The sequence below is a fragment of the Cetorhinus maximus genome, chromosome 12 (genome assembly GCF_964194155.1).
Source record: "Cetorhinus maximus chromosome 12, sCetMax3.hap1.1, whole genome shotgun sequence".
In the NCBI taxonomy this organism is placed as follows: Eukaryota; Metazoa; Chordata; class Chondrichthyes; order Lamniformes; family Cetorhinidae; genus Cetorhinus; species Cetorhinus maximus.
The window spans coordinates 117,474,234-117,486,809 of NC_135890.1; the positions used below are offsets into that span (position 1 = coordinate 117,474,234).

Genomic DNA, 12,576 nt, shown 5'->3' on the forward strand with positions numbered 1-12,576 from the left:
TACTCCTGCTCCTAGTTTCTATCTTTCGATGTAACATCCCACAATGAGGTTTTATTTAGCACATATTGTAATGCTTCTTTGCAACAGCTTTGACTAACTTATTCTAATCTAGACAAATTTACTTGGCAGCTTTATCCTATACCTGATTCTATTATTCATCCTGTCTTAGGTACTCCTGACCCTGATCCTCCCAGTTCCAACATACAGCTGCAAAGAGAGAGAGACAGACAGTATATAATAGGCCACGTACAAGTTAAAATATAAAAAGTAACTCCTAGGTTAGGGTTTATAAAAAAAAGTTTAAATACTTTAAATAATGATCTTACAATTACTAAAACTTGCACTCTCTTATTTTATATAGATACAAAAAATTGTTCAAAACCGAGTGTATTTCAGCACCATTGCTCCAAGAACTTTTCCATTCTTTAGTGTCTCCCAACTTAAATAGCTAAATAAAGCCAGGGTTCTGAACTGCAGCCTTTTTTCCAATGCCCCAGCACATATTTCAAGAATGCAGAACCATTCATAATTTATCTCAAAGATTTGGATGTGGGGATTAATAGTAATACTTCAAGTTTGCAGCTGACACAAAACTAAGTGGAGGTGAGAGTTGTGAGGAGGATGCAATGACGCTTCAAGGAGATTTGGAGAAGCTAAGTGAATGGGCAAATTTGGCAGATGGAATTACAATGTGCAGAAATGTGAGGTTATCCACTTTGGGAGGAAAAACAGAAATGCAGAGTATTTCTTAAACGGTGGGAGGGTGGGAATTGTTGGACTTCAAAGGGACTTGGGTGTCCTTGTTCAAGAGTCACTGAAAGCTTAAATCCAGGCACAGCAAGCAATTAAAGCAGCAAATGGTATGTTGGCCTTTATTGCAAGAGGGTTTGAGTATGGGAGTAAAGATGTCTTACTGCAATTACATAGAGCCTTGGAGAGAGTGCACCTGGAGTATTTTGCGCAGTTTTGATCTCCTTAACCAAGGACGGACATAATTACCGTAGAGGCAGTGCAATGAATGTTCACTGAACTGATTCCTTGGATAGAGGGATGGTTCAAAGAGGAAAGATCAAATAGACTGGGCCTTATTCTCTTGAGAATAGAAGAATGAGAGGTGATGTCATTCAAACATAGAAAATTCTTATGGGGCTTGACAGGAAGGATGCTTCCCTCCTTGGTTGGTGGTTGGTGGCGGCGGTGGGGGGGTGAGGAAAGAGTGGGGTGGGGTCTAGAACCAGGGGACAGTCTCAGAATAAGGGGCAGGCCATTTAGGGCTGAGATGGGGAGGAACTTTTTCACTCAGAGGGTGGTGAATCTTTGGAATTCTCTGCCCCAGGAGCTGTGTAGGTTTAGTCATTGAGTATTTTCAAGACTGCAATTGACAGTTTTCTACATACAAGGGATACAGGGATAGTGCAGGAAAATGGTGTTGAAGCAGATGATCAGCCATGATCTAACTGAATGGTGGAGCAGGCTTGAAGGGTTGAATGGCCTACTCCTGCTATTTTTAATGTTATGTTCTTATTACACCTTCTTACCTTAAAGGGGCACACACATACATCCTGTTCATAATGCTACTGACCAACTGATCATGTGCTGACTTACTGTAAGCAACAACACAATAAATAAAGGCCATTAATTTACAAATGACAAAAATTAATACATTCTATGGAATATGTTTCCAAAAACACCAGTAAAAAGTATGGAATACCTCTTGCATTAAAAAATTCCGACTTGTTCAGTGGCCTAGATAATACATTGTCTGCAATATGGCATAACATCCTTATAAAAATGGCGCCTTTTTCTATTCAGAGGAGAATGGTACAGAACATTGTCCAAAATATACAAGAACTCCATGAAAAGTACACCAGCTAACTCTACTGTTTTAAAACACCTAATTACAATGGTTATAGTACTTTTTGCAAGTAACTACTCTGCACATTTGGCTCATATTAGCAAATTTCTTCTACTTTGTCCCAAAAGGATGGCAAATTAACAGTTCAAAATGTGTGCGCAAATTGCTTGCTGCATTTATTGACAAGTGATTACTATTCCAAAGTAATTAATTGGTCAGAAGTAGACAACAACTTTGCTATGTCCCGATGTTAAACGACTATATGAATACATTTTTTTCTTTCATTAGCACAGTGAGAATACTATAGTTGCTCTCAGATGCTCTATTGTTTTATGTGGTTGACACATACCCACTGGTAACCAAGTGGAGAGTGCTCAATGTCATTTCATCCAAGACTCCCGGCATTCAATTTTGTGTTTCAATCTCGGGAATGATTGCAGCATCAAACCCAAAAGGATAGGGACAGCGTCCCAACTCACCTAAACCCCAACCCTGCAAGCTAACCAAAATTATTTATTTAGATTAGCAACCCAATCAGAATAACTGCCAGCCCCAGCTTTCATGATATAAACAACTAATCTCACTTCCACATTCACGTTAAGCTCGCTTTTGTATAAAAGGATACTGCACTTCAAACAATAGCATTTATTTCCTCCACAATCGCACTTTTCGCTGCAGGCACTCCCACATTGATCGTAAACAGTTGTTTTTTTTATACAGGATGAAACATAAACAGCTCAGTTCAACCATAAACGAAACAATCATAGCAGTGAAATCTGCATAGTTTCATCACAATCAAAAGGAGAGGGGGCGAGGGGGAGGGGCAAGGAAGGGATCAAACTAATTTGGATAGTGCAAAGCGGGCAGGACTGACAAAGGAAGAGGAGAAATTAACCTCATTATAACAACTTGTATTTACTGACTGCCTTGAACATAAGTGAAATGCACAAAGGCGTCACAGGAGTATTATCAAACAAAATTTGACACCAAGCCACACAAGGAGATGACCAAAATCTTTATCCAACTGTTAGGTTTTGAGGAACGACATAATGGAGTGAGAGAGAGGTAGAGGGGATTAAGGGCGTGAATTCCAGAGCTTTTAGGCCTGGCAGCTGAAGACACAGCCACCAATGGTGGAACAATTAAAAACCCAGGATGCTCATGAGACCAGCATTAGAATAGCACAGATAAAATATTTCAACATAGCAAGTACACAAAACTGAAAAAGCATCAAGTAGGTGACAATGAAGGTTCTTGTTCTTGCATCACACTATAAACTATTTCAAGTTTTTTGCAATTACCTAAATTCTGAATAGTCAAAAAAGTTGAATCACAAACATACCAGTGTAAAAGCCGACGATAACATTTCTCAATGGAGCCAGGACAGCTCAGTGCAAACCTCAATGCTCATCCATTCTACTCCCAAGGACTTGTATTCATCAGGGTTTAGCAAATATTGGATTCCACAACATTTAGTTCCCAGATTAACATAGCAATGTCAAGCACTGATCACCGAGACACAACGGAGACATTTAAGTCTTGTAGACAGTGCGAGCTAGAGCCAATAGTGATCCCGAGTAATTGAAGCACAAGCCTTGATAGCTGGCTGAAAAGGTACCTTGTAAAAAGGTATGCACAATAACAATATTCTGATGTTTATTCCCTGCCATATAAGAAAGAAAATACTCGCATTTATATGGCACCATTTGCAACCTCAGAACATCCCAAAGCACTTTGCAGCCAATTCATAGCTTTTTAGGTCTAGTTATTATTGCCATGCAGCACATTACATCAAGAATGAACATTAACTTGGTAATTTAAAGATAAATAATTGAAAGCATTTTTAAAGAGCAAGATTTTTTTGTGGGCCGTTGGGAGAAGAGATGAGCATTTGTGAATTTCCTTTAAAAACATCACTACAGATTACATATTTGGCTCTCTTTTTTGCATTGCTGCTAGCCAGCCATGTAGGGGCTGAAAAAAGCAAACTAGCAACAAAGGAGGAAATCATAATTCACCCACACACTGGACGCATCATATTGACCTATTGGACACAAAACAGGATCAAAAAGGCAACAAGTCCTCCAGCAATGAAAACGCCTCCATTGAAAACAAAGGGGAAGGGGTAGGTCATCGCTGACAGCAATCAACAGTTGGAGAGAAAAGCAGAACATGCATATTCAGGGCACTACCTCCTCGCTCCAGCAGAGGCAGAGAAGCTCATGCAGATGCTGCAGGAATGTCAATTTCCCATGCTTGATGAGTTCAGGAGGTATAGCATCAGCATCTGGAACTTTGGCCATAACAGGTGAGTCAATAGTTGTACTCTAGGAAGATCACCGTCACTGAAGAAGCTCTAGAGACCATCAAAAGCCGGCATGTCATTGCACAGCTAGATATCAAATACACAACAGAGCAGAACAAAGCTTTTGACTCACTTATTATGGCCAAAGTCCCAGGTGCTGATGTTATACCGCCTGAACTCATCAAGCACGAGAAACTGGTACTCCTGCAGCATCTGCATGAACTTTTGTCTCTGCTGGATCAAGTGAGTCGTGCCCCAGGATATGAACAACGCAAAGATTGTGGCCCCGTATCAGAACAAAGGCAACTGCAATGATTGCACCAACTGTTGAGGCATCTCCCTGCTCAGCACTGCGGGAAGAATATTTGCCCGTGTTAGGCTGCAGGCCCTGGGTCAAAGCATCTCCCCCAAATCTCAAAGTGGTTTTAGATCTGAAGGCCGACAATTGACATGATCTTTTCAGTGTGGCAGTTGCTGTGATCAAAGGAGGCCACTACATGTTGCCTTCATGGATCTCACCAAGGTATTCAACTATGTGGGCAGAGGCTGTCCATTTAAGCTGCTGGAGAAAACTGGCTGTCACTGAAGCTGCTCAATGTGATCTCCTCTTTCCATGACAATCTGATGGGCAAGATCAGCTATGATGGGGCAATGTTGGAACCCGTAAGATCTGCACTGGGGTCAAACAGGGTTGTGACTGGCACAGACACTATTCGGCATAATCTTCTCTTTGCTGCTATCATATGCCTTCAAGTCATCTACAGAGGCTGTCCGTTTACATACCAGAACTGATTAAAAACGATTAGCCTTTCTCATCTGAAATCCAAGACAAGTCTTCAGAGAGTTGCTCAACACTGACCATGCTCACGAGCATTACTTGGCAAGAAAAACCTTAAGCAGCAAATGGACGGACACTCTCGTGACTGTATAGAGTTTGGTTTGACCATCAGCATCAGGGAGATAAATGTCATGGCCCGGGATGCGACTGTACCACCATATATTAGCATTGAAAATGTGATGCTGGAGGTTGTTGATAGCTTTACATACCTAGGCTACACAATCACCAGAAATCTGTCACTTGACACTGAAATCAGCACACTGCAGCTATTATGTCCAAGCTGAGTGAAGGAGTGTAGAACAGCAACCTGACTGCAAACAACAAACTGCGAGTCTACCAAGCCTACGTCCTCAGTGCACACTTCTATAGTAGTGAGACCTGGGCAACATATGCCAGTCAGGAGAAATAGCTAAACGGCTTCCACTTTCGCTATCTTGGACATATCCTCAACCTCTCTCGGCAGGGCATGTGGTCACCAACTCTGAGGTCCTGGAGTGCGCCAACTCCATCAGCAAATCTCATTGCTAAGCCAGCAACACGTGTGCTGACTCGGTAACGTTCATTGGATGGATGAAGGCCACATGCCCAAAGACCTTCTGTATGGCGAAATGGCCACTGGATCACCACTTACTGGGTGTCCACACCTCCGCTACAAGGACACCTGCGAGCGAGATATGAAGATAGCAGATATCGATACTGACAACTGGGAGACCCACTGTTGGTCATGACCTCTGGAGGCTGACCGTATTTGAAGGGCATTGAAAGAGGTGAGCAGAAACAAAAAAGCTCAGCTGGTCGAGAAGAGGGACCCAGAGAAAATAGAGGCCAGCAAATCTTGCACCCTCTCAGCCCACTATCTTCCTCTGCAGCAAATGTGGCAGAGACTGCCATGCCAGAGTGGGGCTCCAGGGCCCCACCAGGCAGTGCTTAACACAGTTGACCACCACAGTGCAAACCATAGTCTTACGAGAAAGACAACAAACTACTTCATTCCTAACTATCAAGAATACCAAAATGTTAATTTGCAAACATTTGAAAATTCAAAGAATAAATCTAATTTAACAGGCAACCTTTCCCCACAAATAGGTGAAACAAAGTACTGATTGTTTAAGTGAGTTACAAATGAACTATTTTGTTTCAAATCCAACATAGTACAATATATGAAACATAAATTTTGCAACTATCAGCAAAAGCATGCAGATGGATTATTAGTGCTCCTGCTAAACAGTGTGAAACATTTTTCTACTTAAGTAGGCATTGGTCAGTTCTTTACTGTTGCAAGTCATTTTTTAAGTTTGCGGACAATGAGTCTAACAATTGCTTTCTGAAAGCCTGGCTATGCTAAGGAGTCTGAGAAGCATTGTGCTGTGCTGCAAAGCCTGCTTTGCACAAGACAATGGAACCTCAGCCAGAATCTTTAGGAATGTTTGGGGATACCTAGTTTTAATTATTTCTCGAATGCTCAAAGACACAAGATCCACAATAGATCAACATAACACAACAATTCACCACGATATTTCTTTTAGTAGGTTACTTCATCCTTGATAACATTATATATTTCCTTTCAGAACATTCAGCAAATAAGAGTATGAGAAGATAGAACACAAACAGAAGACTCAAATTCTTATCAACTGGTTGCTGATTGTCCCAAAGGCAGCGAGAAATTACTGGGTGCCAGTTAAGTCACAAATCTTTCATCACTTGATCCAGTGACCAATGTTGAACCTCTGAAGCAAGAGACAGGTGTGCAAGCATGAAATGCCTGCGACACAATTATATATACAGGAATTAGTTGTGTTGAAAACATTACAGCTTGTTCCCTTAACTTCAGCTAAGAATGTAGCCATTCAAATCGTATAAATCAGAGCGACTTGAGTTTACATTGAATTCATTTTGACAGTTTTGAGGTTTTGAAAGGACATTTAAAGCACAGTTATGTTAATGATAAAAATAGTGCCTTTCACAAGCTTCAGGATGTTCCAAAATGCTTTGCAGCTGATGAAATACCCTTCAGGTTAGCCACTGTTGTAATTTAGGAAATGTGCCAGCCAATTTGTGGAAAGGAGAGCCCTACAAACAGCAATATTGGTTCAGGGATAAACAGTTGCCAGGACAGCTGGGAAAGCTTCTTTGCTCTTTTTTTTATTCATTCATAGGATGTGGGAATCACTGGCTCAGCCAGCATTTAATGCCCATTCCTAATTGCGCTTGAGAAGGTGGTGGTGAGCTGCCTTCTTGAACCGCTGCAGTCAATAGGTACACCCACAGTGCTGTTAGGGAGGGAGTTCCAGGATTTTGAACCAGCAACAGTGAAGGAACGGCGATATATTTCCAAGTACGGGTTGGTGAGTGGTTTGGAGGAGAACTTCCAGGAGATGATGTTCCCACGTGTCTGGTGCCCTTGTCCTTCTAGATGGTTGTGGTCATGGATTTGGAAGGTGCTGTCTCAGGAGCCGTGCTGAGTTCCTGCAGTGCATCTTGTAGATGGTAAACACTGCTGCCATTGTGTATCGGTGGCCGTGGGAGTGAATATTTGTGGATGGAGTGATAACAAACAGGCTGCTTTGTCCTGGATGGTGTCAAGCTTGTGTTGTTGGAGCTGCACTCATCCAGGCAAGTGGAGAGTATTCCATCACACTCTTGACTTGTGCCTTGTAGGTGGTGGACAGGCTTTGGGTAGTCAGGATCTGAGTTACTCAGCGCAGGATTCCTAGCCTCTAACCTGCACTTGTAGCCACTGTATTTAAAAGGCTAGTCCTGTTAAGCTTTTGGCCAATTATAACTCCTAGGATGTTGACAGTGGGGGGGATTCAACAATGGGGATGCCATTGAATGTCAAGGGGCAATGGTTACATTCTCTTTTGTTGGAGATGGTCATTGCCTGGCACTTGTGTGGCACAAATGTTATTTGCCACTTGTCAACCCAAGCCTGGATATTGTCCAGGTCTTGCTGCATTTGGACATAGGCTACTTCAGTATCCGAGTCGTCGCGAATGGTGCTGAATGTTGTGCAATCATCAGCAAACATCCCCACTTCTGACCTTATGTTGGAAGGAAGGTCATTGATGAAGCAGCTGAAGATGGTTGGGCCTTGGACACTACCCTGAGGAACTCATGCAGTGATGTCATGGATCTGAGATTATTGACCTCCAACCATCTTCCTTTGTGGTAGGTATGGCTCCAACCAGCAGAGACTTTTCCCCGATTCCCATCGACTCCAGTTTTACTCAGGCTCCTTGATGCCACACTTGATAAGGGGCAGTCATTCTCATGTCACGTCTGGAGTTCAGGTCTTTCATCCATGTTTGAACCAAGGCTGTAATGGGGTCAGGAGCTGAGTAATCCTGGCAAAAACCAAACTGAGCATCAATGAGCAGATTATTGCTGAGCAAGTGCCACTTGGTAGCACTGTTGATGACCCCTTCCATCACTTTACTGATGATCAAGAGTAGACGGACTGGGCAGTAATTGGCTGGTTTGGATTCATCCTGCTTTTTGCGCAGAAGACCTACCTGGGCAATTTTCCACATTGCTGGGTAGATGCCAGTGTTGTCACTGCACTGGAACAGCTTGGCTAGGGGCACAACAAGTTCTGCAGCACAAGTCTTCAGTACTATTGCCGGAATATTGTCAGGGCCCATAGCTATTGCAGTATCCAGTGCCCTCAGCCATTTCTTGATATCACATGCAGTGAATTCATTTGGCTGAAGACCTGTTTCTGTGATGCTGGGGACCTCTGGAGGAGGCTGAGATGGATCCACCCACTCAGCACTTTGGCTGAAGATTGTTGCAAATGCTTCAGCCTTGTCTTTTGCGCTTATGTGCTCGGTTCCCCCATCACTGAGGAGGGGGATATTTGTGGAGCCTCCTCTTCCATTGTGTTGTTTAATTGTCCACCACTATTAATGACTGGATGTGGCAGGCTGCAGAATTTAGATCTGACAAGTTGGTTGTGGAGTCACTTAACTGTGTCTAATGCATGCTGCTTAGGCTGTTTGGCACACAAGTATTCCTTTGCGTAGCTTTGCCAGGTTGACACTTCATTTTTAGTTATGCCTAGTGCTGCTCCTGGCATGCTCTCCTGCACTCTTCCTTGAATTAGGGTTGATCCCCTGGCTTGGTGGCAATAGTAGAGTGAGGGATATGCCAGGCCATGAAGTTACAGTTTGTGGTTTGAATAGCACGCACACAATCTTTTACATCCATTTAAGAGGGCAGACGGGGCCGAGGTTCAATATCTCACCTGGAAGATGGCGCCTTCAAAAAAGAGCTGCACTCCCTCAGTCCTACGCTATAATATCAGCCTAGGCCCTAGATTTGTGCGCTCAAGTCTCTTGAGTGGGGCCTGAACTTCCAAACCTGATTCAGAGGTTGTGTACTGCCAACTGAGTCATGCTAACAACTAATGGATAAATCTTCAATCAGAAGATGGAGATCTATGGGAATCAGCAATTTGAAATCTGGAAAACTTAATGGGAACATGGATATTTAAGTTTAAATGGGGCCTCCAAGATTCCATAGCTCATGCTTCCAGGCTCCTCAACCCCCACTGCTATAAGTAGAATTTTCAAGTTGATCAAATGGCTTCACTAATTAAAAAAAACACAATCTGAAACATTTCCAGAGGAGGCAGAGGCACCACGATTTCCTGAATTTTGTCACTAACAAATTGCCTCCCAGTTCAGAGATATAGTCCTTCAATTCAGGAGAAAATAAGGTGGTGTTGGAAAAGTTAGGATTGCTCTCCTTGGAGTAGAGAAGGTAAGAGGCTGCCTAACAAAGATTTTATTTTAAATGAGTGGTTTTGATAGGATAGACAAAAATCATTCCCTCTGGCATGAGTGTCAAGTAGAGGTCCGAGATTCAAACTCACTGGCAGAAGATTTGGAGTGCACAAGAATTCTTTCACTCAGATTTCTCAGGATCTGAAATCCTCAACCTGAAAACAGTGATGGAAGTGAATTCCATAAATAATCTTAGTGGATTCCATAAATAATTTTCAAGGAGAGTTGATCAGGGACTTCAGGATGAGAAACTGGGATGTGGGGCAAAGTTAGACTGCTCTTTCAAAGAATCAGCATATGCATGACTGGCCAAATGGTCTCCTCCTATGCTGTAAGTTTTAAAAACTATGAGAATGAGAGTTTCAAACCTAAATGTAGAGTAGTTTGGCTGTACAGAACTTGCTGAAAGAGAGACATTTTTTAATCAAAGCTTTTTGTCTTGCACTCATCTGGATAATTCGCAAGAATGCCAAATGTAAAAGGAACAACAAATTATACTAAATTAGAAGTGAATGCTGATTGGTTGGCAAGTCGTCTCTAATTGGTAAAGACATCATCATGGAGAATGCACCAGTTGATGGTGACTGACAGTTATCTGCCAAGCATTGTTTGAAACTTAAACCAGGCAGCTTAACTCTGGTCAAGGTATTGCCGGAGGAATGAACCAGCGAATGGCTGTTGCCTATTTAGTTAAGCTAAAATGGCACAGTGTCTGTGTACATGTCCTTTGTCTGTAAAGAACATGGCCCTGTGTATTAATACACAGGGCCCTGTTCTCTGCAGACAGAAAGAACATGTACACACATTGTGCCTGTTTCAGCTTAACTAAATAGGCAACAGCCATTCGCTGGTTCATTCCTTGGGGCAAAAAGAAAGTCAAATCCAAAAAATGTCTTGATGCCTGAAGTGGTAACCATACGCTTTGATTCATTTGTATGCAAGTTGCAGCTGTCCCACAGAATCTGAAACTGATGTCTATATTATGGAAGCCTCCCACTGCTTAAAAAAAATGAGCACTTCAATAATGTTGAGATTTTCAGATTATTTACAATTGGTTGAACACAATATTTTAATCCCTCTCATTTGAAAATTAGATCAGATTTAAACAAGCACATTGCCATTACTTTACACTATGAATGACGGGTCATGGGTTTTAACTTGGAATTCTGCACTGTGTTTCTGATCTGTACTTGGCAATTTGGGAAGTTGCTGAATACAGAATGGTGGGAAGTTAGCCTATCTCCCAGTCTATGATCTCATATGCTCGCAGCTAGTTCAATAAAATTGGAATTGCTCCTCACTATCCTCAATTTATCCCACTTAACTGTTGCAAGCTATATTTGCAATTGCAAAAATATAGTCCATTAATGGAATGCATTGGCTTTAAAACACAAAATGAAGGACGGTTTAAACAATAAAGTTTGCAAAGTTTTAGCACCAGAAGCAAACACATGTAAGATGTGTAGGCCATGCAACAAAACAGAGACTTTCATAGCAAAAACAAAAATACCTGGAAAATTCAACAGAGACTTTCATAGTCTCATTTCTGTCAGATGCAGAGTAGTCCACCTTAGCAGGGTTATCAAGGAAGTTAAAGAATCGGTCCGGGCAGTGGTGAACACAATCAGACACAGAGTCAATTGATTCCATCTCCCTAAGGAATGTAAGCTTTTAAGAGCTCTCATTTGCTCATTTTAAACATGTGCCTCAATATTTTTAACAAATTTAAATAATTTATTTAAGCACCATTAACACAATGTGGTTCCTGGGTAATAAAAAAATGACTATTTTCAAAATTGCAATGCATGTTTCTAGTTTTCTGTTAATCGTTTATTGGCTGCAAAATATGTTGCTTGTTACCTATGTTAAATATTACATGCATCACTCACATACATAGCTTGGATGTATTCACAGCATGGAAAATATAAGGCACAAAAGAACAACTGTTATGCTGCATGGCCTACACATATTACATTTGGTGCACCATCTAGGTGGTTTATGAACCCAGCAACGACAGAGGCACTGTCACCAGCAATATCTGGATTATACCTCAAACGTGTCTTTGAAGTGGTTACAACATTTAAGAACAGGGAACAAGAAATGTACATGCAGCCAATCACTCGACTGCTGAGAGAATTGGCAATGGACTCGATGCCACCTGAAATGAAATTCCCTAAGGAAATGGCTGCTTAAATACGAATACCAAAGCAAAATACCGTGGATGCTGGAAATGTGAATTCAAAACCAAAAATGCTGGAAATACTCAGGTGGTCAGGCAACATCTGTGGAGAGCAACAAAGGTAACATTTCCAGTCTTTCATGAGAACAGGAGGTCATCAACCAGAAATGTTAACTCTGTTTCTCTCCACAGACGCTGCCTGACCTGCTGGGTATTGCCAATATTTTGGTTTTTATTCCTGCTTAAATACCCCTTGTTTGATTACCTCTTGAAATCAAACCTATAATATTCTCATAATTCGAAGTTGGCCTCCTGCCCATTACAGACAACCTATCTTCTCCTCCCAATCTTAACTGGCAAAGGATGAGAATGTTCTTTCACAGTTTTGGTCTTCGGCTACACCTGGAACCTTTTGGAGGAACGAGCAACACCAGTTCACTTGCTTTATGGGGAGAAAGGTCATATTCTGCCAATGAAGCTGTGTGTGTGTGTTTGGGGGGGAGGGGGCGGAATGGGGGGGAAGGAAATGATTCACTAACAGCGCAATCGTTATTTAAAAGGTCTCATAGTATGAATTTTGGCCTGAAATTAACGTTCCAAAAATTGTGTACTTAC

At 41.9% G+C, this 12,576-nt stretch overlaps 1 protein-coding gene across 13 annotated transcripts in view; it reads right to left on the reverse strand.

Moving 5' to 3' along the window:
• Positions 1 to 12,576, reverse strand: part of arvcfb (ARVCF delta catenin family member b) — a 360,264-nt gene that overhangs the window by 115,508 nt on the left and 232,180 nt on the right. For 2 of the 13 annotated variants that reach the window (XM_078554492.1, XM_078554491.1), the window contains exon 4: positions 143 to 207. The exons of the other annotated variants lie outside the window; for them this stretch is intronic. The gene's annotated coding sequence lies outside the window, so the exon portion shown is untranslated. The remainder of the gene's footprint in view (positions 1 to 142; positions 208 to 12,576) is intronic. 13 annotated transcript variants of the gene reach the window in all.